This window comes from Lissotriton vulgaris, chromosome 10 (assembly GCF_964263255.1).
Source record: "Lissotriton vulgaris chromosome 10, aLisVul1.2, whole genome shotgun sequence".
Classification (NCBI taxonomy): domain Eukaryota; kingdom Metazoa; phylum Chordata; class Amphibia; order Caudata; family Salamandridae; genus Lissotriton; species Lissotriton vulgaris.
The window spans coordinates 536,436,776-536,457,845 of record NC_141698.1 but is presented as its reverse complement, the minus strand read 5'-3'; the positions used below and the strand labels follow the sequence as shown (position 1 = coordinate 536,457,845).

At 47.3% G+C, this 21,070-nt stretch overlaps 38 non-coding genes across 38 annotated transcripts; all 38 read right to left on the bottom strand.

Annotated features, from left to right (window-relative positions):
• Positions 1-70: 70 nt before the first annotated feature.
• TRNAP-AGG (transfer RNA proline (anticodon AGG)) lies at positions 71-142 on the bottom strand. Its single transcript has one exon. It is a non-coding gene; the product is annotated as a tRNA-Pro (tRNA).
• A 405-nt stretch (positions 143-547) lies between these two features.
• On the bottom strand, positions 548-620 carry TRNAV-UAC (transfer RNA valine (anticodon UAC)). The gene has a single exon. It is a non-coding gene; the product is annotated as a tRNA-Val (tRNA).
• A 385-nt stretch (positions 621-1,005) lies between these two features.
• Positions 1,006-1,077, bottom strand: TRNAP-CGG (transfer RNA proline (anticodon CGG)). The gene has a single exon. It is a non-coding gene; the product is annotated as a tRNA-Pro (tRNA).
• Positions 1,078-2,009: 932 nt separating this feature from the next.
• TRNAL-CAA (transfer RNA leucine (anticodon CAA)) lies at positions 2,010-2,121 on the bottom strand. The gene is made up of 2 exons: positions 2,084-2,121; positions 2,010-2,055 (listed from the first exon to the last, which is right to left on the bottom strand). It is a non-coding gene; the product is annotated as a tRNA-Leu (tRNA).
• Positions 2,122-2,414: 293 nt separating this feature from the next.
• On the bottom strand, positions 2,415-2,487 carry TRNAV-AAC (transfer RNA valine (anticodon AAC)). The gene has a single exon. It is a non-coding gene; the product is annotated as a tRNA-Val (tRNA).
• A 381-nt stretch (positions 2,488-2,868) lies between these two features.
• Positions 2,869-2,940, bottom strand: TRNAP-AGG (transfer RNA proline (anticodon AGG)). Its single transcript has one exon. It is a non-coding gene; the product is annotated as a tRNA-Pro (tRNA).
• A 405-nt stretch (positions 2,941-3,345) lies between these two features.
• Positions 3,346-3,418, bottom strand: TRNAV-UAC (transfer RNA valine (anticodon UAC)). The gene has a single exon. It is a non-coding gene; the product is annotated as a tRNA-Val (tRNA).
• Positions 3,419-3,803: 385 nt separating this feature from the next.
• On the bottom strand, positions 3,804-3,875 carry TRNAP-CGG (transfer RNA proline (anticodon CGG)). Its single transcript has one exon. It is a non-coding gene; the product is annotated as a tRNA-Pro (tRNA).
• A 932-nt stretch (positions 3,876-4,807) lies between these two features.
• On the bottom strand, positions 4,808-4,919 carry TRNAL-CAA (transfer RNA leucine (anticodon CAA)). Its single transcript has 2 exons — positions 4,882-4,919; positions 4,808-4,853 (listed from the first exon to the last, which is right to left on the bottom strand). It is a non-coding gene; the product is annotated as a tRNA-Leu (tRNA).
• A 293-nt stretch (positions 4,920-5,212) lies between these two features.
• On the bottom strand, positions 5,213-5,285 carry TRNAV-AAC (transfer RNA valine (anticodon AAC)). Its single transcript has one exon. It is a non-coding gene; the product is annotated as a tRNA-Val (tRNA).
• A 381-nt stretch (positions 5,286-5,666) lies between these two features.
• On the bottom strand, positions 5,667-5,738 carry TRNAP-AGG (transfer RNA proline (anticodon AGG)). Its single transcript has one exon. It is a non-coding gene; the product is annotated as a tRNA-Pro (tRNA).
• A 405-nt stretch (positions 5,739-6,143) lies between these two features.
• TRNAV-UAC (transfer RNA valine (anticodon UAC)) lies at positions 6,144-6,216 on the bottom strand. The gene has a single exon. It is a non-coding gene; the product is annotated as a tRNA-Val (tRNA).
• A 385-nt stretch (positions 6,217-6,601) lies between these two features.
• On the bottom strand, positions 6,602-6,673 carry TRNAP-CGG (transfer RNA proline (anticodon CGG)). The gene has a single exon. It is a non-coding gene; the product is annotated as a tRNA-Pro (tRNA).
• A 932-nt stretch (positions 6,674-7,605) lies between these two features.
• On the bottom strand, positions 7,606-7,717 carry TRNAL-CAA (transfer RNA leucine (anticodon CAA)). The gene is made up of 2 exons: positions 7,680-7,717; positions 7,606-7,651 (listed from the first exon to the last, which is right to left on the bottom strand). It is a non-coding gene; the product is annotated as a tRNA-Leu (tRNA).
• Positions 7,718-8,010: 293 nt separating this feature from the next.
• On the bottom strand, positions 8,011-8,083 carry TRNAV-AAC (transfer RNA valine (anticodon AAC)). Its single transcript has one exon. It is a non-coding gene; the product is annotated as a tRNA-Val (tRNA).
• A 381-nt stretch (positions 8,084-8,464) lies between these two features.
• On the bottom strand, positions 8,465-8,536 carry TRNAP-AGG (transfer RNA proline (anticodon AGG)). The gene has a single exon. It is a non-coding gene; the product is annotated as a tRNA-Pro (tRNA).
• Positions 8,537-8,941: 405 nt separating this feature from the next.
• Positions 8,942-9,014, bottom strand: TRNAV-UAC (transfer RNA valine (anticodon UAC)). The gene has a single exon. It is a non-coding gene; the product is annotated as a tRNA-Val (tRNA).
• A 385-nt stretch (positions 9,015-9,399) lies between these two features.
• Positions 9,400-9,471, bottom strand: TRNAP-CGG (transfer RNA proline (anticodon CGG)). The gene has a single exon. It is a non-coding gene; the product is annotated as a tRNA-Pro (tRNA).
• A 932-nt stretch (positions 9,472-10,403) lies between these two features.
• On the bottom strand, positions 10,404-10,515 carry TRNAL-CAA (transfer RNA leucine (anticodon CAA)). The gene is made up of 2 exons: positions 10,478-10,515; positions 10,404-10,449 (listed from the first exon to the last, which is right to left on the bottom strand). It is a non-coding gene; the product is annotated as a tRNA-Leu (tRNA).
• Positions 10,516-10,808: 293 nt separating this feature from the next.
• Positions 10,809-10,881, bottom strand: TRNAV-AAC (transfer RNA valine (anticodon AAC)). Its single transcript has one exon. It is a non-coding gene; the product is annotated as a tRNA-Val (tRNA).
• A 381-nt stretch (positions 10,882-11,262) lies between these two features.
• On the bottom strand, positions 11,263-11,334 carry TRNAP-AGG (transfer RNA proline (anticodon AGG)). Its single transcript has one exon. It is a non-coding gene; the product is annotated as a tRNA-Pro (tRNA).
• A 405-nt stretch (positions 11,335-11,739) lies between these two features.
• On the bottom strand, positions 11,740-11,812 carry TRNAV-UAC (transfer RNA valine (anticodon UAC)). The gene has a single exon. It is a non-coding gene; the product is annotated as a tRNA-Val (tRNA).
• A 385-nt stretch (positions 11,813-12,197) lies between these two features.
• TRNAP-CGG (transfer RNA proline (anticodon CGG)) lies at positions 12,198-12,269 on the bottom strand. Its single transcript has one exon. It is a non-coding gene; the product is annotated as a tRNA-Pro (tRNA).
• A 932-nt stretch (positions 12,270-13,201) lies between these two features.
• Positions 13,202-13,313, bottom strand: TRNAL-CAA (transfer RNA leucine (anticodon CAA)). The gene is made up of 2 exons: positions 13,276-13,313; positions 13,202-13,247 (listed from the first exon to the last, which is right to left on the bottom strand). It is a non-coding gene; the product is annotated as a tRNA-Leu (tRNA).
• A 293-nt stretch (positions 13,314-13,606) lies between these two features.
• On the bottom strand, positions 13,607-13,679 carry TRNAV-AAC (transfer RNA valine (anticodon AAC)). The gene has a single exon. It is a non-coding gene; the product is annotated as a tRNA-Val (tRNA).
• A 385-nt stretch (positions 13,680-14,064) lies between these two features.
• TRNAP-AGG (transfer RNA proline (anticodon AGG)) lies at positions 14,065-14,136 on the bottom strand. The gene has a single exon. It is a non-coding gene; the product is annotated as a tRNA-Pro (tRNA).
• Positions 14,137-14,541: 405 nt separating this feature from the next.
• Positions 14,542-14,614, bottom strand: TRNAV-UAC (transfer RNA valine (anticodon UAC)). Its single transcript has one exon. It is a non-coding gene; the product is annotated as a tRNA-Val (tRNA).
• A 385-nt stretch (positions 14,615-14,999) lies between these two features.
• On the bottom strand, positions 15,000-15,072 carry TRNAP-CGG (transfer RNA proline (anticodon CGG)). Its single transcript has one exon. It is a non-coding gene; the product is annotated as a tRNA-Pro (tRNA).
• A 932-nt stretch (positions 15,073-16,004) lies between these two features.
• On the bottom strand, positions 16,005-16,116 carry TRNAL-CAA (transfer RNA leucine (anticodon CAA)). The gene is made up of 2 exons: positions 16,079-16,116; positions 16,005-16,050 (listed from the first exon to the last, which is right to left on the bottom strand). It is a non-coding gene; the product is annotated as a tRNA-Leu (tRNA).
• Positions 16,117-16,409: 293 nt separating this feature from the next.
• TRNAV-AAC (transfer RNA valine (anticodon AAC)) lies at positions 16,410-16,482 on the bottom strand. Its single transcript has one exon. It is a non-coding gene; the product is annotated as a tRNA-Val (tRNA).
• Positions 16,483-16,863: 381 nt separating this feature from the next.
• TRNAP-AGG (transfer RNA proline (anticodon AGG)) lies at positions 16,864-16,935 on the bottom strand. The gene has a single exon. It is a non-coding gene; the product is annotated as a tRNA-Pro (tRNA).
• Positions 16,936-17,340: 405 nt separating this feature from the next.
• Positions 17,341-17,413, bottom strand: TRNAV-UAC (transfer RNA valine (anticodon UAC)). The gene has a single exon. It is a non-coding gene; the product is annotated as a tRNA-Val (tRNA).
• A 385-nt stretch (positions 17,414-17,798) lies between these two features.
• TRNAP-CGG (transfer RNA proline (anticodon CGG)) lies at positions 17,799-17,870 on the bottom strand. Its single transcript has one exon. It is a non-coding gene; the product is annotated as a tRNA-Pro (tRNA).
• A 932-nt stretch (positions 17,871-18,802) lies between these two features.
• Positions 18,803-18,914, bottom strand: TRNAL-CAA (transfer RNA leucine (anticodon CAA)). Its single transcript has 2 exons — positions 18,877-18,914; positions 18,803-18,848 (listed from the first exon to the last, which is right to left on the bottom strand). It is a non-coding gene; the product is annotated as a tRNA-Leu (tRNA).
• A 293-nt stretch (positions 18,915-19,207) lies between these two features.
• TRNAV-AAC (transfer RNA valine (anticodon AAC)) lies at positions 19,208-19,280 on the bottom strand. Its single transcript has one exon. It is a non-coding gene; the product is annotated as a tRNA-Val (tRNA).
• A 381-nt stretch (positions 19,281-19,661) lies between these two features.
• On the bottom strand, positions 19,662-19,733 carry TRNAP-AGG (transfer RNA proline (anticodon AGG)). The gene has a single exon. It is a non-coding gene; the product is annotated as a tRNA-Pro (tRNA).
• Positions 19,734-20,138: 405 nt separating this feature from the next.
• On the bottom strand, positions 20,139-20,211 carry TRNAV-UAC (transfer RNA valine (anticodon UAC)). The gene has a single exon. It is a non-coding gene; the product is annotated as a tRNA-Val (tRNA).
• A 385-nt stretch (positions 20,212-20,596) lies between these two features.
• On the bottom strand, positions 20,597-20,668 carry TRNAP-CGG (transfer RNA proline (anticodon CGG)). Its single transcript has one exon. It is a non-coding gene; the product is annotated as a tRNA-Pro (tRNA).
• Positions 20,669-21,070: the final 402 nt, after the last annotated feature.

Here is a 21,070-nt window from a genome sequence, read left to right as displayed (position 1 = left end):
AATGCACCCAGTATAACGAGAAATAGTCATAGTGCTTTTTTAGTAGGGTTTGTATGTTTACCTCTAAAAAGGGCTCGTCCGGGATTTGAACCCGGGACCTCTCGCACCCTAAGCGAGAATCATACCCCTAGACCAACGAGCCACGCAAGAGTCACCTCTGACACGGCTCCAGGGGTTAGTGGCAGCTAGCCAGTACATGCTGCTCTGTTCTGCAATATGATTGCTGTCTTTTCCATGACCGTCATCAAACAAGAAATTAAAAAGCCTCTGTCCTTCAGACAGTTTGTTTGCTTTAAGTGTCTGCTCGTGGTGAGGACAAGAGAAGCATTTCTTCTCTCATGCCTTGCTTTCATGAAGTAGGCCCACCCTACAGAGCAAAGTGCGAGCAAGCGAATGGCGCAAGCTATCGTCACTTCTCTTTTCGAGCTGTCACTGAGATCTCTGGAGCACACTACGTCAGGCTGGTGAGGAATAGACAGCCTCTATTATCTCAGCTTTTCTATAAAGTGAGCCAGTAAATGCAAACACTGTGAAAAACAGCAAGCTGCATTTCTGCCCGGTCTCGAACCAGGGACCTTTCGCGTGTAAGGCGAACGTGATAACCACTACACTACAGAAACAGACACTACCTCCGGAATCTTGTTGGCGTGTATTGGGTTGGAACGCACAGACTAAGGGCCAACGTCCTTGAAGCTCAAAGTTGGGCTCTCCTTACCCGGTCTCTCTTTCTTTGGAAGACAGGAATGAGGACCACTTTTTTCCCCAAGAGGCGATTTTGAAACCATATCCTGAAATGACACTAGAAAAACTCTTTGCATGTAATGTTCCTACACTGCTGGTCCAGCCCAGAAAAGCAGTTGCAAGGAAGTCCTGCACTCCTTTATCATGTCAAAAGTGGAAAATAGCGTGCAGGGTAAGGAACCTTCTCGACATACACAGCGTCTTATAGCATTGAAAAGAAGAAAGGCTCCTATATGACAAGCAGCCTGAAAACTTCCACAGGATGGGCTCGTCCGGGATTTGAACCCGGGACCTCTCGCACCCGAAGCGAGAATCATACCCCTAGACCAACGAGCCTGAGTGGCCAGGAGACATTTTGAACAATTACTGAAGCGTCTTTCAGAAAACAGCAGGGCTATTTGGCTCGTCTCCCTATAAGTGAGCCACACAAAGTCATGTTTTCTCTCAAGTTGTTGTTTTTTCACTCCAGCAAGGAAGGGGGCAGCCAATCTCCTATCGGCCAGTGAGCAGTAAAAAGGCACAGATGAGAACAGCAAGCACTTTCTGGCACTTGTACTCCTCTGCAAGTCCTGGACCCTTGCTCCATAGACTTCCACACCAGAAGCAATGAAGGGCCCACCATTTCTTGCGCCTGAGAAAGAGGTGTTTGATATTTGGATTCAAACGTGCTCGCTCAGCGCTCGATCAGGCTCGATCAGGCGAGATTTATATGAGTGGCTCACAGGCCTGAAACATTCACCTGGGAGACCCAGAGTGGCTGACTTCCCAGTATGGCCATTGTTGGGCGAGTCTCCTCCTTTCCTCCTGCCTCAATCTAGAATTGGCTGCAAATCACAAGAGGGAGTGCAATGTCCGTGTGTAGTGCCTACTACCAGCTACCTCTCTGTCTTCCTTATGTAAATTAGAATTTTCAAGGGGGGACCATTGGCAATCTGCTCCTCCCACATAACCAGGAAGCCCTGTTGAACATGTCTACCTGTGTTGTTGCAGGGACAGTGCCTTCTCTGCCAAAAAGGTGGCAGGAGAGCCTCACAACAAATGATGGGATCAACTGCTTATTTCGAAACCCAGCAAGGCAGTTACTGTGATGGATTGCAAATGTAATGGAAGGTGTGCCTGAGGTGTCACTTTCAGAAATACATGGAATTGTGATTAAGGGCCCAGCCTGGTGGATTTCTCTTTATTTACTACAGGTTCCCGCAAATATTGTGGTGTGTGTGGGGAATGCACTGCAAAAATTAGGAAGACTTAAGGGTGTAAAAGGGACCTGTCAGAAGTGGGATTTGAACCCACGCCTCCATGAGGAGACCAGAAGGCTCAGCATCACTGAAGATCAAGCTCTCTTGAGTCTGGCGCCTTAGACCACTCGGCCATCCTGACGGCTCAGGGTGTGCTTAGTTCTGACTTTTCTGTCTGCACCTGCCAACGTTTCCACTTACAACGTTCACAGAAATGTCACAGGTGTAAAGGCCCCAACAATACAACATAGCTCACACAAAATAAAAATAGGCCCAAGAACAACCCCCAGATGATCGATGGAGATAACTTTGTTTCGTCTGCAAAGGTAAAAAAAAATTCTCGCGGCTCACTGTGTTCAAAGACCACCTCTTCTTAAACTTGCATTGAGATAATAAGGTTTTAGAGTGTGCACAAAAAAAGCATCCAATGCACAGTGTTTCTGCCCCGTCTCGAACCGGGGACCTTTCGCGTGTTAGGCGAACGTGATGACCACTACACTACAGAAACTACCTTGGTGCTTTCTACTGTTAGAGGAAAGTTTCTCTCAAGTCTTCACCCTACTTCTATTCTGCTGTATCAGCAGCGGCTCAGAATATGCAGAACAAGTGTGAAAACCTCAGAGATATCATCCAACATGCTTGCAATTAGACGTATTCAAAACTCACTTGTGCAGGCATCGACAGGCAAATATCTGATGCCTAAATGCCAGCGAGTACAGCTTGGGAAAGCATCACCTGGGACACACTGAGACTAAGCAGGTAGGCAGATAAAGCATGGTGATCCATTTTTCTTCTGAGGTTAGAAATATGTTGTGCAACAATGCACCCAGTATAACGAGAAATAGTCATAGTGCTTTTTTAGTAGGGTTTGTATGTTTACCTCTAAAAAGGGCTCGTCCGGGATTTGAACCCGGGACCTCTCGCACCCTAAGCGAGAATCATACCCCTAGACCAACGAGCCACGCAAGAGTCACCTCTGACACGGCTCCAGGGGTTAGTGGCAGCTAGCCAGTACATGCTGCTCTGTTCTGCAATATGATTGCTGTCTTTTCCATGACCGTCATCAAACAAGAAATTAAAAAGCCTCTGTCCTTCAGACAGTTTGTTTGCTTTAAGTGTCTGCTCGTGGTGAGGACAAGAGAAGCATTTCTTCTCTCATGCCTTGCTTTCATGAAGTAGGCCCACCCTACAGAGCAAAGTGCGAGCAAGCGAATGGCGCAAGCTATCGTCACTTCTCTTTTCGAGCTGTCACTGAGATCTCTGGAGCACACTACGTCAGGCTGGTGAGGAATAGACAGCCTCTATTATCTCAGCTTTTCTATAAAGTGAGCCAGTAAATGCAAACACTGTGAAAAACAGCAAGCTGCATTTCTGCCCGGTCTCGAACCAGGGACCTTTCGCGTGTAAGGCGAACGTGATAACCACTACACTACAGAAACAGACACTACCTCAGGAATCTTGTTGGCGTGTATTGGGTTGGAACGCACAGACTAAGGGCCAACGTCCTTGAAGCTCAAAGTTGGGCTCTCCTTACCCGGTCTCTCTTTCTTTGGAAGACAGGAATGAGGACCACTTTTTTCCCCAAGAGGCGATTTTGAAACCATATCCTGAAATGACACTAGAAAAACTCTTTGCATGTAATGTTCCTACACTGCTGGTCCAGCCCAGAAAAGCAGTTGCAAGGAAGTCCTGCACTCCTTTATCATGTCAAAAGTGGAAAATAGCGTGCAGGGTAAGGAACCTTCTCGACATACACAGCGTCTTATAGCATTGAAAAGAAGAAAGGCTCCTATATGACAAGCAGCCTGAAAACTTCCACAGGATGGGCTCGTCCGGGATTTGAACCCGGGACCTCTCGCACCCGAAGCGAGAATCATACCCCTAGACCAACGAGCCTGAGTGGCCAGGAGACATTTTGAACAATTACTGAAGCGTCTTTCAGAAAACAGCAGGGCTATTTGGCTCGTCTCCCTATAAGTGAGCCACACAAAGTCATGTTTTCTCTCAAGTTGTTGTTTTTTCACTCCAGCAAGGAAGGGGGCAGCCAATCTCCTATCGGCCAGTGAGCAGTAAAAAGGCACAGATGAGAACAGCAAGCACTTTCTGGCACTTGTACTCCTCTGCAAGTCCTGGACCCTTGCTCCATAGACTTCCACACCAGAAGCAATGAAGGGCCCACCATTTCTTGCGCCTGAGAAAGAGGTGTTTGATATTTGGATTCAAACGCGCTCGCTCAGCGCTCGATCAGGCTCGATCAGGCGAGATTTATATGAGTGGCTCACAGGCCTGAAACATTCACCTGGGAGACCCAGAGTGGCTGACTTCCCAGTATGGCCATTGTTGGGCGAGTCTCCTCCTTTCCTCCTGCCTCAATCTAGAATTGGCTGCAAATCACAAGAGGGAGTGCAATGTCCGTGTGTAGTGCCTACTACCAGCTACCTCTCTGTCTTCCTTATGTAAATTAGAATTTTCAAGGGGGGACCATTGGCAATCTGCTCCTCCCACATAACCAGGAAGCCCTGTTGAACATGTCTGCCTGTGTTGTTGCAGGGACAGTGCCTTCTCTGCCAAAAAGGTGGCAGGAGAGCCTCACAACAAATGATGGGATCAACTGCTTATTTCGAAACCCAGCAAGGCAGTTACTGTGATGGATTGCAAATGTAATGGAAGGTGTGCCTGAGGTGTCACTTTCAGAAATACATGGAATTGTGATTGAGGGCCCAGCCTGGTGGATTTCTCTTTATTTACTACAGGTTCCCGCAAATATTGTGGTGTGTGTGGGGAATGCACTGCAAAAATTAGGAAGACTTAAGGGTGTAAAAGGGACCTGTCAGAAGTGGGATTTGAACCCACGCCTCCATGAGGAGACCAGAAGGCTCAGCATCACTGAAGATCAAGCTCTCTTGAGTCTGGCGCCTTAGACCACTCGGCCATCCTGACGGCTCAGGGTGTGCTTAGTTCTGACTTTTCTGTCTGCACCTGCCAACGTTTCCACTTACAACGTTCACAGAAATATCACAGGTGTAAAGGCCCCAACAATACAACATAGCTCACACAAAATAAAAATAGGCCCAAGAACAACCCCCAGATGATCGATGGAGATAACTTTGTTTCGTCTGCAAAGGTAAAAAAAAATTCTCGCGGCTCACTGTGTTCAAAGACCACCTCTTCTTAAACTTGCATTGAGATAATAAGGTTTTAGAGTGTGCACAAAAAAAGCATCCAATGCACAGTGTTTCTGCCCCGTCTCGAACCGGGGACCTTTCGCGTGTTAGGCGAACGTGATGACCACTACACTACAGAAACTACCTTGGTGCTTTCTACTGTTAGAGGAAAGTTTCTCTCAAGTCTTCACCCTACTTCTATTCTGCTGTATCAGCAGCGGCTCAGAATATGCAGAACAAGTGTGAAAACCTCAGAGATATCATCCAACATGCTTGCAATTAGACGTATTCAAAACTCACTTGTGCAGGCATCGACAGGCAAATATCTGATGCCTAAATGCCAGCGAGTACAGCTTGGGAAAGCATCACCTGGGACACACTGAGACTAAGCAGGTAGGCAGATAAAGCATGGTGATCCATTTTTCTTCTGAGGTTAGAAATATGTTGTGCAACAATGCACCCAGTATAACGAGAAATAGTCATAGTGCTTTTTTAGTAGGGTTTGTATGTTTACCTCTAAAAAGGGCTCGTCCGGGATTTGAACCCGGGACCTCTCGCACCCTAAGCGAGAATCATACCCCTAGACCAACGAGCCACGCAAGAGTCACCTCTGACACGGCTCCAGGGGTTAGTGGCAGCTAGCCAGTACATGCTGCTCTGTTCTGCAATATGATTGCTGTCTTTTCCATGACCGTCATCAAACAAGAAATTAAAAAGCCTCTGTCCTTCAGACAGTTTGTTTGCTTTAAGTGTCTGCTCGTGGTGAGGACAAGAGAAGCATTTCTTCTGTCATGCCTTGCTTTCATGAAGTAGGCCCACCCTACAGAGCAAAGTGCGAGCAAGCGAATGGCGCAAGCTATCGTCACTTCTCTTTTTGAGCTGACACTGAGATCTCTGGAGCACACTACGTCAGGCTGGTGAGGAATAGACAGCCTCTATTATCTCAGCTTTTCTATAAAGTGAGCCAGTAAATGCAAACACTGTGAAAAACAGCAAGCTGCATTTCTGCCCGGTCTCGAACCAGGGACCTTTCTCGTGTAAGGCGAACGTGATAACCACTACACTACAGAAACAGACACTACCTCAGGAATCTTGTTGGCGTGTATTGGGTTGGAACGCACAGACTAAGGGCCAACGTCCTTGAAGCTCAAAGTTGGGCTCTCCTTACCCGGTCTCTCTTTCTTTGGAAGACAGGAATGAGGACCACTTTTTTCCCCAAGAGGCGATTTTGAAACCATATCCTGAAATGACACTAGAAAAACTCTTTGCATGTAATGTTCCTACACTGCTGGTCCAGCCCAGAAAAGCAGTTGCAAGGAAGTCCTGCACTCCTTTATCATGTCAAAAGTGGAAAATAGCGTGCAGGGTAAGGAACCTTCTCGACATACACAGCGTCTTATAGCATTGAAAAGAAGAAAGGCTCCTATATGACAAGCAGCCTGAAAACTTCCACAGGATGGGCTCGTCCGGGATTTGAACCCGGGACCTCTCGCACCCGAAGCGAGAATCATACCCCTAGACCAACGAGCCTGAGTGGCCAGGAGACATTTTGAACAATTACTGAAGCGTCTTTCAGAAAACAGCAGGGCTATTTGGCTCGTCTCCCTATAAGTGAGCCACACAAAGTCATGTTTTCTCTCAAGTTGTTGTTTTTTCACTCCAGCAAGGAAGGGGGCAGCCAATCTCCTATCGGCCAGTGAGCAGTAAAAAGGCACAGATGAGAACAGCAAGCACTTTCTGGCACTTGTACTCCTCTGCAAGTCCTGGACCCTTGCTCCATAGACTTCCACACCAGAAGCAATGAAGGGCCCACCATTTCTTGCGCCTGAGAAAGAGGTGTTTGATATTTGGATTCAAACGCGCTCGCTCAGCGCTCGATCAGGCTCGATCAGGCGAGATTTATATGAGTGGCTCACAGGCCTGAAACATTCACCTGGGAGACCCAGTGTGGCTGACTTCCCAGTATGGCCATTGTTGGGCGAGTCTCCTCCTTTCCTCCTGCCTCAATCTAGAATTGGCTGCAAATCACAAGAGGGAGTGCAATGTCCGTGTGTAGTGCCTACTACCAGCTACCTCTCTGTCTTCCTTATGTAAATTAGAATTTTCAAGGGGGGACCATTGGCAATCTGCTCCTCCCACATAACCAGGAAGCCCTGTTGAACATGTCTGCCTGTGTTGTTGCAGGGACAGTGCCTTCTCTGCCAAAAAGGTGGCAGGAGAGCCTCACAACAAATGATGGGATCAACTGCTTATTTCGAAACCCAGCAAGGCAGTTACTGTGATGGATTGCAAATGTAATGGAAGGTGTGCCTGAGGTGTCACTTTCAGAAATACATGGAATTGTGATTGAGGGCCCAGCCTGGTGGATTTCTCTTTATTTACTACAGGTTCCCGCAAATATTGTGGTGTGTGTGGGGAATGCACTGCAAAAATTAGGAAGACTTAAGGGTGTAAAAGGGACCTGTCAGAAGTGGGGTTTGAACCCACGCCTCCATGAGGAGACCAGAAGGCTCAGCATCACTGAAGATCAAGCTCTCTTGAGTATGGCGCCTTAGACCACTCGGCCATCCTGACGGCTCAGGGTGTGCTTAGTTCTGACTTTTCTGTCTGCACCTGCCAACGTTTCCACTTACAACGTTCACAGAAATGTCACAGGTGTAAAGGCCCCAACAATACAACATAGCTCACACAAAATAAAAATAGGCCCAAGAACAACCCCCAGATGATCGATGGAGATAACTTTGTTTCGTCTGCAAAGGTAAAAAAAAATTCTCGCGGCTCACTGTGTTCAAAGACCACCTCTTCTTAAACTTGCATTGAGATAATAAGGTTTTAGAGTGTGCACAAAAAAAGCATCCAATGCACAGTGTTTCTGCCCCGTCTCGAACCGGGGACCTTTCGCGTGTTAGGCGAACGTGATGACCACTACACTACAGAAACTACCTTGGTGCTTTCTACTGTTAGAGGAAAGTTTCTCTCAAGTCTTCACCCTACTTCTATTCTGCTGTATCAGCAGCGGCTCAGAATGTGCAGAACAAGTGTGAAAACCTCAGAGATATCATCCAACATGCTTGCAATTAGACGTATTCAAAACTCACTTGTGCAGGCATCGACAGGCAAATATCTGATGCCTAAATGCCAGCGAGTACAGCTTGGGAAAGCATGACCTGGGACACACTGAGACTAAGCAGGTAGGCAGATAAAGCATGGTGATCCATTTTTCTTCTGAGGTTAGAAATATGTTGTGCAACAATGCACCCAGTATAACGAGAAATAGTCATAGTGCTTTTTTAGTAGGGTTTGTATGTTTACCTCTAAAAAGGGCTCGTCCGGGATTTGAACCCGGGACCTCTCGCACCCTAAGCGAGAATCATACCCCTAGACCAACGAGCCACGCAAGAGTCACCTCTGACACGGCTCCAGGGGTTAGTGGCAGCTAGCCAGTACATGCTGCTCTGTTCTGCAATATGATTGCTGTCTTTTCCATGACCGTCATCAAACAAGAAATTAAAAAGCCTATGTCCTTCAGACAGTTTGTTTGCTTTAAGTGTCTGCTCGTGGTGAGGACAAGAGAAGCATTTCTTCTCTCATGCCTTGCTTTCATGAAGTAGGCCCACCCTACAGAGCAAAGTGCGAGCAAGCGAATGGCGCAAGCTATCGTCACTTCTCTTTTCGAGCTGTCACTGAGATCTCTGGAGCACACTACGTCAGGCTGGTGAGGAATAGACAGCCTCTATTATCTCAGCTTTTCTATAAAGTGAGCCAGTAAATGCAAACACTGTGAAAAACAGCAAGCTGCATTTCTGCCCGGTCTCGAACCAGGGACCTTTCGCGTGTAAGGCGAACGTGATAACCACTACACTACAGAAACAGACACTACCTCAGGAATCTTGTTGGCGTGTATTGGGTTGGAACGCACAGACTAAGGGCCAACGTCCTTGAAGCTCAAAGTTGGGCTCTCCTTACCCGGTCTCTCTTTCTTTGGAAGACAGGAATGAGGACCACTTTTTTCCCCAAGAGGCGATTTTGAAACCATATCCTGAAATGACACTAGAAAAACTCTTTGCATGTAATGTTCCTACACTGCTGGTCCAGCCCAGAAAAGCAGTTGCAAGGAAGTCCTGCACTCCTTTATCATGTCAAAAGTGGAAAATAGCGTGCAGGGTAAGGAACCTTCTCGACATACACAGCGTCTTATAGCATTGAAAAGAAGAAAGGCTCCTATATGACAAGCAGCCTGAAAACTTCCACAGGATGGGCTCGTCCGGGATTTGAACCCGGGACCTCTCGCACCCGAAGCGAGAATCATACCCCTAGACCAACGAGCCTGAGTGGCCAGGAGACATTTTGAACAATTACTGAAGCGTCTTTCAGAAAACAGCAGGGCTATTTGGCTCGTCTCCCTATAAGTGAGCCACACAAAGTCATGTTTTCTCTCAAGTTGTTGTTTTTTCACTCCAGCAAGGAAGGGGGCAGCCAATCTCCTATCGGCCAGTGAGCAGTAAAAAGGCACAGATGAGAACAGCAAGCACTTTCTGGCACTTGTACTCCTCTGCAAGTCCTGGACCCTTGCTCCATAGACTTCCACACCAGAAGCAATGAAGGGCCCACCATTTCTTGCGCCTGAGAAAGAGGTGTTTGATATTTGGATTCAAACGCGCTCGCTCAGCGCTCGATCAGGCTCGATCAGGCGAGATTTATATGAGTGGCTCACAGGCCTGAAACATTCACCTGGGAGACCCAGAGTGGCTGACTTCCCAGTATGGCCATTGTTGGGCGAGTCTCCTCCTTTCCTCCTGCCTCAATCTAGAATTGGCTGCAAATCACAAGAGGGAGTGCAATGTCCGTGTGTAGTGCCTACTACCAGCTACCTCTCTGTCTTCCTTATGTAAATTAGAATTTTCAAGGGGGGACCATTGGCAATCTGCTCCTCCCACATAACCAGGAAGCCCTGTTGAACATGTCTGCCTGTGTTGTTGCAGGGACAGTGCCTTCTCTGCCAAAAAGGTGGCAGGAGAGCCTCACAACAAATGATGGGATCAACTGCTTATTTCGAAACCCAGCAAGGCAGTTACTGTGATGGATTGCAAATGTAATGGAAGGTGTGCCTGAGGTGTCACTTTCAGAAATACATGGAATTGTGATTGAGGGCCCAGCCTGGTGGATTTCTCTTTATTTACTACAGGTTCCCGCAAATATTGTGGTGTGTGTGGGGAATGCACTGCAAAAATTAGGAAGACTTAAGGGTGTAAAAGGGACCTGTCAGAAGTGGGATTTGAACCCACGCCTCCATGAGGAGACCAGAAGGCTCAGCATCACTGAAGATCAAGCTCTCTTGAGTCTGGCGCCTTAGACCACTCGGCCATCCTGACGGCTCAGGGTGTGCTTAGTTCTGACTTTTCTGTCTGCACCTGCCAACGTTTCCACTTACAACGTTCACAGAAATGTCACAGGTGTAAAGGCCCCAACAATACAACATAGCTCACACAAAATAAAAATAGGCCCAAGAACAACCCCCAGATGATCGATGGAGATAACTTTGTTTCGTCTGCAAAGGTAAAAAAAAATTCTCGCGGCTCACTGTGTTCAAAGACCACCTCTTCTTAAACTTGCATTGAGATAATAAGGTTTTAGAGTGTGCACAAAAAAAGCATCCAATGCACAGTGTTTCTGCCCCGTCTCGAACCGGGGACCTTTCGCGTGTTAGGCGAACGTGATGACCACTACACTACAGAAACTACCTTGGTGCTTTCTACTGTTAGAGGAAAGTTTCTCTCAAGTCTTCACCCTACTTCTATTCTGCTGTATCAGCAGCGGCTCAGAATATGCAGAACAAGTGTGAAAACCTCAGAGATATCATCCAACATGCTTGCAATTAGACGTATTCAAAACTCACTTGTGCAGGCATCGACAGGCAAATATCTGATGCCTAAATGCCAGCGAGTACAGCTTGGGAAAGCATCACCTGGGACACACTGAGACTAAGCAGGTAGGCAGATAAAGCATGGTGATCCATTTTTCTTCTGAGGTTAGAAATATGTTGTGCAACAATGCACCCAGTATAACGAGAAATAGTCATAGTGCTTTTTTAGTAGGGTTTGTATGTTTACCTCTAAAAAGGGCTCGTCCGGGATTTGAACCCGGGACCTCTCGCACCCTAAGCGAGAATCATACCCCTAGACCAACGAGCCACGCAAGAGTCACCTCTGACACGGCTCCAGGGGTTAGTGGCAGCTAGCCAGTACATGCTGCTCTGTTCTGCAATATGATTGCTGTCTTTTCCATGACCGTCATCAAACAAGAAATTAAAAAGCCTCTGTCCTTCAGACAGTTTGTTTGCTTTAAGTGTCTGCTCGTGGTGAGGACAAGAGAAGCATTTCTTCTCTCATGCCTTGCTTTCATGAAGTAGGCCCACCCTACAGAGCAAAGTGCGAGCAAGCGAATGGCGCAAGCTATCGTCACTTCTCTTTTCGAGCTGACACTGAGATCTCTGGAGCACACTACGTCAGGCTGGTGAGGAATAGACAGCCTCTATTATCTCAGCTTTTCTATAAAGTGAGCCAGTAAATGCAAACACTGTGAAAAACAGCAAGCTGCATTTCTGCCCGGTCTCGAACCAGGGACCTTTCGCGTGTAAGGCGAACGTGATAACCACTACACTACAGAAACAGACACTACCTCAGGAATCTTGTTGGCGTGTATTGGGTTGGAACGCACAGACTAAGGGCCAACGTCCTTGAAGCTCAAAGTTGGGCTCTCCTTACCCGGTCTCTCTTTCTTTGGAAGACAGGAATGAGGACCACTTTTTTCCCCAAGAGGCGATTTTGAAACCATATCCTGAAATGACACTAGAAAAACTCTTTGCATGTAATGTTCCTACACTGCTGGTCCAGCCCAGAAAAGCAGTTGCAAGGAAGTCCTGCACTCCTTTATCATGTCAAAAGTGGAAAATAGCGTGCAGGGTAAGGAACCTTCTCGACATACACAGCGTCTTATAGCATTGAAAAGAAGAAAGGCTCCTATATGACAAGCAGCCTGAAAACTTCCACAGGATGGGCTCGTCCGGGATTTGAACCCGGGACCTCTCGCACCCGAAGCGAGAATCATACCCCTAGACCAACGAGCCTGAGTGGCCAGGAGACATTTTGAACAATTACTGAAGCGTCTTTCAGAAAACAGCAGGGCTATTTGGCTCGTCTCCCTATAAGTGAGCCACACAAAGTCATGTTTTCTCTCAAGTTGTTGTTTTTTCACTCCAGCAAGGAAGGGGGCAGCCAATCTCCTATCGGCCAGTGAGCAGTAAAAAGGCACAGATGAGAACAGCAAGCACTTTCTGGCACTTGTACTCCTCTGCAAGTCCTGGACCCTTGCTCCATAGACTTCCACACCAGAAGCAATGAAGGGCCCACCATTTCTTGCGCCTGAGAAAGAGGTGTTTGATATTTGGATTCAAACGCGCTCGCTCAGCGCTCGATCAGGCTCGATCAGGCGAGATTTATATGAGTGGCTCACAGGCCTGAAACATTCACCTGGGAGACCCAGAGTGGCTGACTTCCCAGTATGGCCATTGTTGGGCGAGTCTCCTCCTTTCCTCCTGCCTCAATCTAGAATTGGCTGCAAATCACAAGAGGGAGTGCAATGTCCGTGTGTAGTGCCTACTACCAGCTACCTCTCTGTCTTCCTTATGTAAATTAGAATTTTCAAGGGGGGACCATTGGCAATCTGCTCCTCCCACATAACCAGGAAGCCCTGTTGAACATGTCTACCTGTGTTGTTGCAGGGACAGTGCCTTCTCTGCCAAAAAGGTGGCAGGAGAGCCTCACAACAAATGATGGGATCAACTGCTTATTTCGAAACCCAGCAAGGCAGTTACTGTGATGGATTGCAAATGTAATGGAAGGTGTGCCTGAGGTGTCACTTTCAGAAATACATGGAATTGTGATTGAGGGCCCAGCCTGGTGGATTTCTCTTTATTTACTACAGGTTCCCGCAAATATTGTGGTGTGTGTGGGGAATGCACTGCAAAAATTAGGAAGACTTAAGGGTGTAAAAGGGACCTGTCAGAAGTGGGATTTGAACCCACGCCTCCATGAGGAGACCAGAAGGCTCAGCATCACTGAAGATCAAGCTCTCTTGAGTCTGGCGCCTTAGACCACTCGGCCATCCTGACGGCTCAGGGTGTGCTTAGTTCTGACTTTTCTGTCTGCACCTGCCAACGTTTCCACTTACATAATTCACAGCAATGTCACAGGTGTAAAGGCCCCAACAATACAACATAGCTCACACAAAATAAAAATAGGCCCAAGAACAACCCCCAGATGATCGATGGAGATAACTTTGTTTCGTCTGCAAAGGTTAAAAAAAATTCTCGCGGCTCACTGTGTTCAAAGACCACCTCTTCTTAAACTTGCATTGAGATAATAAGGTTTTAGAGTGTGCACAAAAAAAGCATCCAATGCACAGTGTTTCTGCCCGGTCTCGAACCGGGGACCTTTCGCGTGTTAGGCGAACGTGATGACCACTACACTACAGAAACTACCTTGGTGCTTTCTACTGTTAGAGGAAAGTTTCTCTCAAGTCTTCACCCTACTTCTATTCTGCTGTATCAGCAGCGGCTCAGAATATGCAGAACAAGTGTGAAAACCTCAGAGATATCATCCAACATGCTTGCAATTAGACGTATTCAAAACTCACTTGTGCAGGCATCGACAGGCAAATATTTGATGCCTAAATGCCAGCGAGTACAGCTTGGGAAAGCATCACCTGGGACACACTGAGACTAAGCAGGTAGGCAGATAAAGCATGGTGATCCATTTTTCTTCTGAGGTTAGAAATATGTTGTGCAACAATGCACCCAGTATAACGAGAAATAGTCAGGCATAGTGCTTTTTTAGTAGGGTTTGTATGTTTACCTCTAAAAAGGGCTCGTCCGGGATTTGAACCCGGGACCTCTCGCACCCTAAGCGAGAATCATACCCCTAGACCAACGAGCCACGCAAGAGTCACCTCTGACACGGCTCCAGGGGTTAGTGGCAGCTAGCCAGTACATGCTGCTCTGTTCTGCAATATGATTGCTGTCTTTTCCATGACCGTCATCAAACAAGAAATTAAAAAGCCTCTGTCCTTCAGACAGTTTGTTTGCTTTAAGTGTCTGCTCGTGGTGAGGACAAGAGAAGCATTTCTTCTCTCATGCCTTGCTTTCATGAAGTAGGCCCACCCTACAGAGCAAAGTGCGAGCAAGCGAATGGCGCAAGCTATCGTCACTTCTCTTTTCGAGCTGTCACTGAGATCTCTGGAGCACACTACGTCAGGCTGGTGAGGAATAGACAGCCTCTATTATCTCAGCTTTTCTATAAAGTGAGCCAGTAAATGCAAACACTGTGAAAAACAGCAAGCTGCATTTCTGCCCGGTCTCGAACCAGGGACCTTTCGCGTGTAAGGCGAACGTGATAACCACTACACTACAGAAACAGACACTACCTCAGGAATCTTGTTGGCGTGTATTGGGTTGGAACGCACAGACTAAGGGCCAACGTCCTTGAAGCTCAAAGTTGGGCTCTCCTTACCCGGTCTCTCTTTCTTTGGAAGACAGGAATGAGGACCACTTTTTTCCCCAAGAGGCGATTTTGAAACCATATCCTGAAATGACACTAGAAAAACTCTTTGCATGTAATGTTCCTACACTGCTGGTCCAGCCCAGAAAAGCAGTTGCAAGGAAGTCCTGCACTCCTTTATCATGTCAAAAGTGGAAAATAGCGTGCAGGGTAAGGAACCTTCTCGACATACACAGCGTCTTATAGCATTGAAAAGAAGAAAGGCTCCTATATGACAAGCAGCCTGAAAACTTCCACAGGATGGGCTCCCTCCGGGATTTGAACCCGGGACCTCTCGCACCCGAAGCGAGAATCATACCCCTAGACCAACGAGCCTGAGTGGCCAGGAGAAATTTTGAACAATTACTGAAGCGTCTTTCAGAAAACAGCAGGGCTATTTGGCTCGTCTCCCTATAAGTGAGCCACACAAAGTCATGTTTTCTCTCAAGTTGTTGTTTTTTCACTCCAGCAAGGAAGGGGGCAGCCAATCTCCTATCGGCCAGTGAGCAGTAAAAAGGCACAGATGAGAACAGCAAGCACTTTCTGGCACTTGTACTCCTCTGCAAGTCCTGGACCCTTGCTCCATAGACTTCCACACCAGAAGCAATGAAGGGCCCACCATTTCTTGCGCCTGAGAAAGAGGTGTTTGATATTTGGATTCAAACGCGCTCGCTCAGCGCTCGATCAGGCTCGATCAGGCGAGATTTATATGAGTGGCTCACAGGCCTGAAACATTCACCTGGGAGACCCAGAGTGGCTGACTTCCCAGTATGGCCATTGTTGGGCGAGTCTCCTCCTTTCCTCCTGCCTCAATCTAGAATTGGCTGCAAATCACAAGAGGGAGTGCAATGTCCGTGTGTAGTGCCTACTACCAGCTACCTCTCTGTCTTCCTTATGTAAATTAGAATTTTCAAGGGGGGGCCATTGGCAATCTGCTCCTCCCACATAACCAGGAAGCCCTGTTGAACATGTCTACCTGTGTTGTTGCAGGGACAGTGCCTTCTCTGCCAAAAAGGTGGCAGGAGAGCCTCACAACAAATGATGGGATCAACTGCTTATTTCGAAACCCAGCAAGGCAGTTACTGTGATGGATTGCAAATGTAATGGAAGGTGTGCCTGAGGTGTCACTTTCAGAAATACATGGAATTGTGATTGAGGGCCCAGCCTGGTGGATTTCTCTTTATTTACTACAGGTTCCCGCAAATATTGTGGTGTGTGTGGGGAATGCACTGCAAAAATTAGGAAGACTTAAGGGTGTAAAAGGGACCTGTCAGAAGTGGGATTTGAACCCACGCCTCCATGAGGAGACCAGAAGGCTCAGCATCACTGAAGATCAAGCTCTCTTGAGTCTGGCGCCTTAGACCACTCGGCCATCCTGACGGCTCAGGGTGTGCTTAGTTCTGACTTTTCTGTCTGCACCTGCCAACGTTTCCACTTACAACGTTCACAGAAATGTCACAGGTGTAAAGGCCCCAACAATACAACATAGCTCACACAAAATAAAAATAGGCCCAAGAACAACCCCCAGATGATCGATGGAGATAACTTTGTTTCGTCTGCAAAGGTAAAAAAAAATTCTCGCGGCTCACTGTGTTCAAAGACCACCTCTTCTTAAACTTGCATTGAGATAATAAGGTTTTAGAGTGTGCACAAAAAAAGCATCCAATGCACAGTGTTTCTGCCCCGTCTCGAACCGGGGACCTTTCGCGTGTTAGGCGAACGTGATGACCACTACACTACAGAAACTACCTTGGTGCTTGCTACTGTTAGAGGAAAGTTTCTCTCAAGTCTTCACCCTACTTCTATTCTGCTGTATCAGCAGCGGCTCAGAATGTGCAGAACAAGTGTGAAAACCTCAGAGATATCATCCAACATGCTTGCAATTAGACGTATTCAAAACTCACTTGTGCAGGCATCGACAGGCAAATATCTGATGCCTAAATGCCAGCGAGTACAGCTTGGGAAAGCATCACCTGGGACACACTGAGACTAAGCAGGTAGGCAGATAAAGCATGGTGATCCATTTTTCTTCTGAGGTTAGAAATATGTTGTGCAACAATGCACCCAGTATAACGAGAAATAGTCATAGTGCTTTTTTAGTAGGGTTTGTATGTTTACCTCTAAAAAGGGCTCGTCCGGGATTTGAACCCGGGACCTCTCGCACCCTAAGCGAGAATCATACCCCTAGACCAACGAGCCACACAAGAGTCACCTCTGACACGGCTCCAGGGGTTAGTGGCAGCTAGCCAGTACATGCTGCTCTGTTCTGCAATATGATTGCTGTCTTTTCCATGACCGTCATCAAACAAGAAATTAAAAAGCCTCTGTCCTTCAGACAGTTTGTTTGCTTTAAGTGTCTGCTCGTGGTGAGGACAAGAGAAGCATTTCTTCTCTCATGCCTTGCTTTCATGAAGTAGGCCCACCCTACAGAGCAAAGTGCGAGCAAGCGAATGGCGCAAGCTATCGTCACTTCTCTTTTTGAGCTGACACTGAGATCTCTGGAGCACACTACGTCAGGCTGGTGAGGAATAGACAGCCTCTATTATCTCAGCTTTTCTATAAAGTGAGCCAGTAAATGCAAACACTGTGAAAAACAGCAAGCTGCATTTCTGCCCGGTCTCGAACCAGGGACCTTTCGCGTGTAAGGCGAACGTGATAACCACTACACTACAGAAACAGACACTACCTCAGGAATCTTGTTGGCGTGTATTGGGTTGGAACGCACAGACTAAGGGCCAACGTCCTTGAAGCTCAAAGTTGGGCTCTCCTTACCCGGTCTCTCTTTCTTTGGAAGACAGGAATGAGGACCACTTTTTTCCCCAAGAGGCGATTTTGAAACCATATCCTGAAATGACACTAGAAAAACTCTTTGCATGTAATGTTCCTACACTGCTGGTCCAGCCCAGAAAAGCAGTTGCAAGGAAGTCCTGCACTCCTTTATCATGTCAAAAGTGGAAAATAGCGTGCAGGGTAAGGAACCTTCTCGACATACACAGCGTCTTATAGCATTGAAAAGAAGAAAGGCTCCTATATGACAAGCAGCCTGAAAACTTCCACAGGATGGGCTCGTCCGGGATTTGAACCCGGGACCTCTCGCACCCGAAGCGAGAATCATACCCCTAGACCAACGAGCCTGAGTGGCCAGGAGAAATTTTGAACAATTACTGAAGCGTCTTTCAGAAAACAGCAGGGCTATTTGGCTCGTCTCCCTATAAGTGAGCCACACAAAGTCATGTTTTCTCTCAAGTTGTTGTTTTTTCACTCCAGCAAGGAAGGGGGCAGCCAATCTCCTATCGGCCAGTGAGCAGTAAAAAGGCACAGATGAGAACAGCAAGCACTTTCTGGCACTTGTACTCCTCTGCAAGTCCTGGACCCTTGCTCCATAGACTTCCACACCAGAAGCAATGAAGGGCCCACCATTTCTTGCGCCTGAGAAAGAGGTGTTTGATATTTGGATTCAAACGCGCTCGCTCAGCGCTCGATCAGGCTCGATCAGGCGAGATTTATATGAGTGGCTCACAGGCCTGAAACATTCACCTGGGAGACCCAGAGTGGCTGACTTCCCAGTATGGCCATTGTTGGGCGAGTCTCCTCCTTTCCTCCTGCCTCAATCTAGAATTGGCTGCAAATCACAAGAGGGAGTGCAATGTCCGTGTGTAGTGCCTACTACCAGCTACCTCTCTGTCTTCCTTATGTAAATTAGAATTTTCAAGGGGGGACCATTGGCAATCTGCTCCTCCCACATAACCAGGAAGCCCTGTTGAACATGTCTGCCTGTGTTGTTGCAGGGACAGTGCCTTCTCTGCCAAAAAGGTGGCAGGAGAGCCTCACAACAAATGATGGGATCAACTGCTTATTTCGAAACCCAGCAAGGCAGTTACTGTGATGGATTGCAAATGTAATGGAAGGTGTGCCTGAGGTGTCACTTTCAGAAATACATGGAATTGTGATTGAGGGCCCAGCCTGGTGGATTTCTCTTTATTTACTACAGGTTCCCGCAAATATTGTGGTGTGTGTGGGGAATGCACTGCAAAAATTAGGAAGACTTAAGGGTGTAAACGGGACCTGTCAGAAGTGGGATTTGAACCCACGCCTCCATGAGGAGACCAGAAGGCTCAGCATCACTGAAGATCAAGCTCTCTTGAGTATGGCGCCTTAGACCACTCGGCCATCCTGACGGCTCAGGGTGTGCTTAGTTCTGACTTTTCTGTCTGCACCTGCCAACGTTTCCACTTACAACGTTCACAGAAATGTCACAGGTGTAAAGGCCCCAACAATACAACATAGCTCACACAAAATAAAAATAGGCCCAAGAACAACCCCCAGATGATCGATGGAGATAACTTTGTTTCGTCTGCAAAGGTAAAAAAAAATTCTCGCGGCTCACTGTGTTCAAAGACCACCTCTTCTTAAACTTGCATTGAGATAATAAGGTTTTAGAGTGTGCACAAAAAAAGCATCCAATGCACAGTGTTTCTGCCCCGTCTCGAACCGGGGACCTTTCGCGTGTTAGGCGAACGTGATGACCACTACACTACAGAAACTACCTTGGTGCTTTCTACTGTTAGAGGAAAGTTTCTCTCAAGTCTTCACCCTACTTCTATTCTGCTGTATCAGCAGCGGCTCAGAATGTGCAGAACAAGTGTGAAAACCTCAGAGATATCATCCAACATGCTTGCAATTAGACGTATTCAAAACTCACTTGTGCAGGCATCGACAGGCAAATATCTGATGCCTAAATGCCAGCGAGTACAGCTTGGGAAAGCATGACCTGGGACACACTGAGACTAAGCAGGTAGGCAGATAAAGCATGGTGATCCATTTTTCTTCTGAGGTTAGAAATATGTTGTGCAACAATGCACCCAGTATAACGAGAAATAGTCATAGTGCTTTTTTAGTAGGGTTTGTATGTTTACCTCTAAAAAGGGCTCGTCCGGGATTTGAACCCGGGACCTCTCGCACCCTAAGCGAGAATCATACCCCTAGACCAACGAGCCACGCAAGAGTCACCTCTGACACGGCTCCAGGGGTTAGTGGCAGCTAGCCAGTACATGCTGCTCTGTTCTGCAATATGATTGCTGTCTTTTCCATGACCGTCATCAAACAAGAAATTAAAAAGCCTATGTCCTTCAGACAGTTTGTTTGCTTTAAGTGTCTGCTCGTGGTGAGGACAAGAGAAGCATTTCTTCTCTCATGCCTTGCTTTCATGAAGTAGGCCCACCCTACAGAGCAAAGTGCGAGCAAGCGAATGGCGCAAGCTATCGTCACTTCTCTTTTCGAGCTGTCACTGAGATCTCTGGAGCACACTACGTCAGGCTGGTGAGGAATAGACAGCCTCTATTATCTCAGCTTTTCTATAAAGTGAGCCAGTAAATGCAAACACTGTGAAAAACAGCAAGCTGCATTTCTGCCCGGTCTCGAACCAGGGACCTTTCGCGTGTAAGGCGAACGTGATAACCACTACACTACAGAAACAGACACTACCTCAGGAATCTTGTTGGCGTGTATTGGGTTGGAACGCACAGACTAAGGGCCAACGTCCTTGAAGCTCAAAGTTGGGCTCTCCTTACCCGGTCTCTCTTTCTTTGGAAGACAGGAATGAGGACCACTTTTTTCCCCAAGAGGCGATTTTGAAACCATATCCTGAAATGACACTAGAAAAACTCTTTGCATGTAATGTTCCTACACTGCTGGTCCAGCCCAGAAAAGCAGTTGCAAGGAAGTCCTGCACTCCTTTATCATGTCAAAAGTGGAAAATAGCGTGCAGGGTAAGGAACCTTCTCGACATACACAGCGTCTTATAGCATTGAAAAGAAGAAAGGCTCCTATATGACAAGCAGCCTGAAAACTTCCACAGGATGGGCTCGTCCGGGATTTGAACCCGGGACCTCTCGCACCCGAAGCGAGAATCATACCCCTAGACCAACGAGCCTGAGTAGCCAGGAGACATTTTGAACAATTACTGAAGCGTCTTTCAGAAAACAGCAGGGCTATTTGGCTCGTCTCCCTATAAGTGAGCCACACAAAGTCATGTTTTCTCTCAAGTTGTTGTTTTTTCACTCCAGCAAGGAAGGGGGCAGCCAATCTCCTATCGGCCAGTGAGCAGTAAAAAGGCACAGATGAGAACAGCAAGCACTTTCTGGCACTTGTACTCCTCTGCAAGTCCTGGACCCTTGCTCCATAGACTTCCACACCAGAAGCAATGAAGGGCCCACCATTTCTTGCGCCTGAGAAAGAGGTGTTTGATATTTGGATTCAAACGCGCTCGCTCAGCGCTCGATCAGGCTCGATCAGGCGAGATTTATATGAGTGGCTCACAGGCCTGAAACATTCA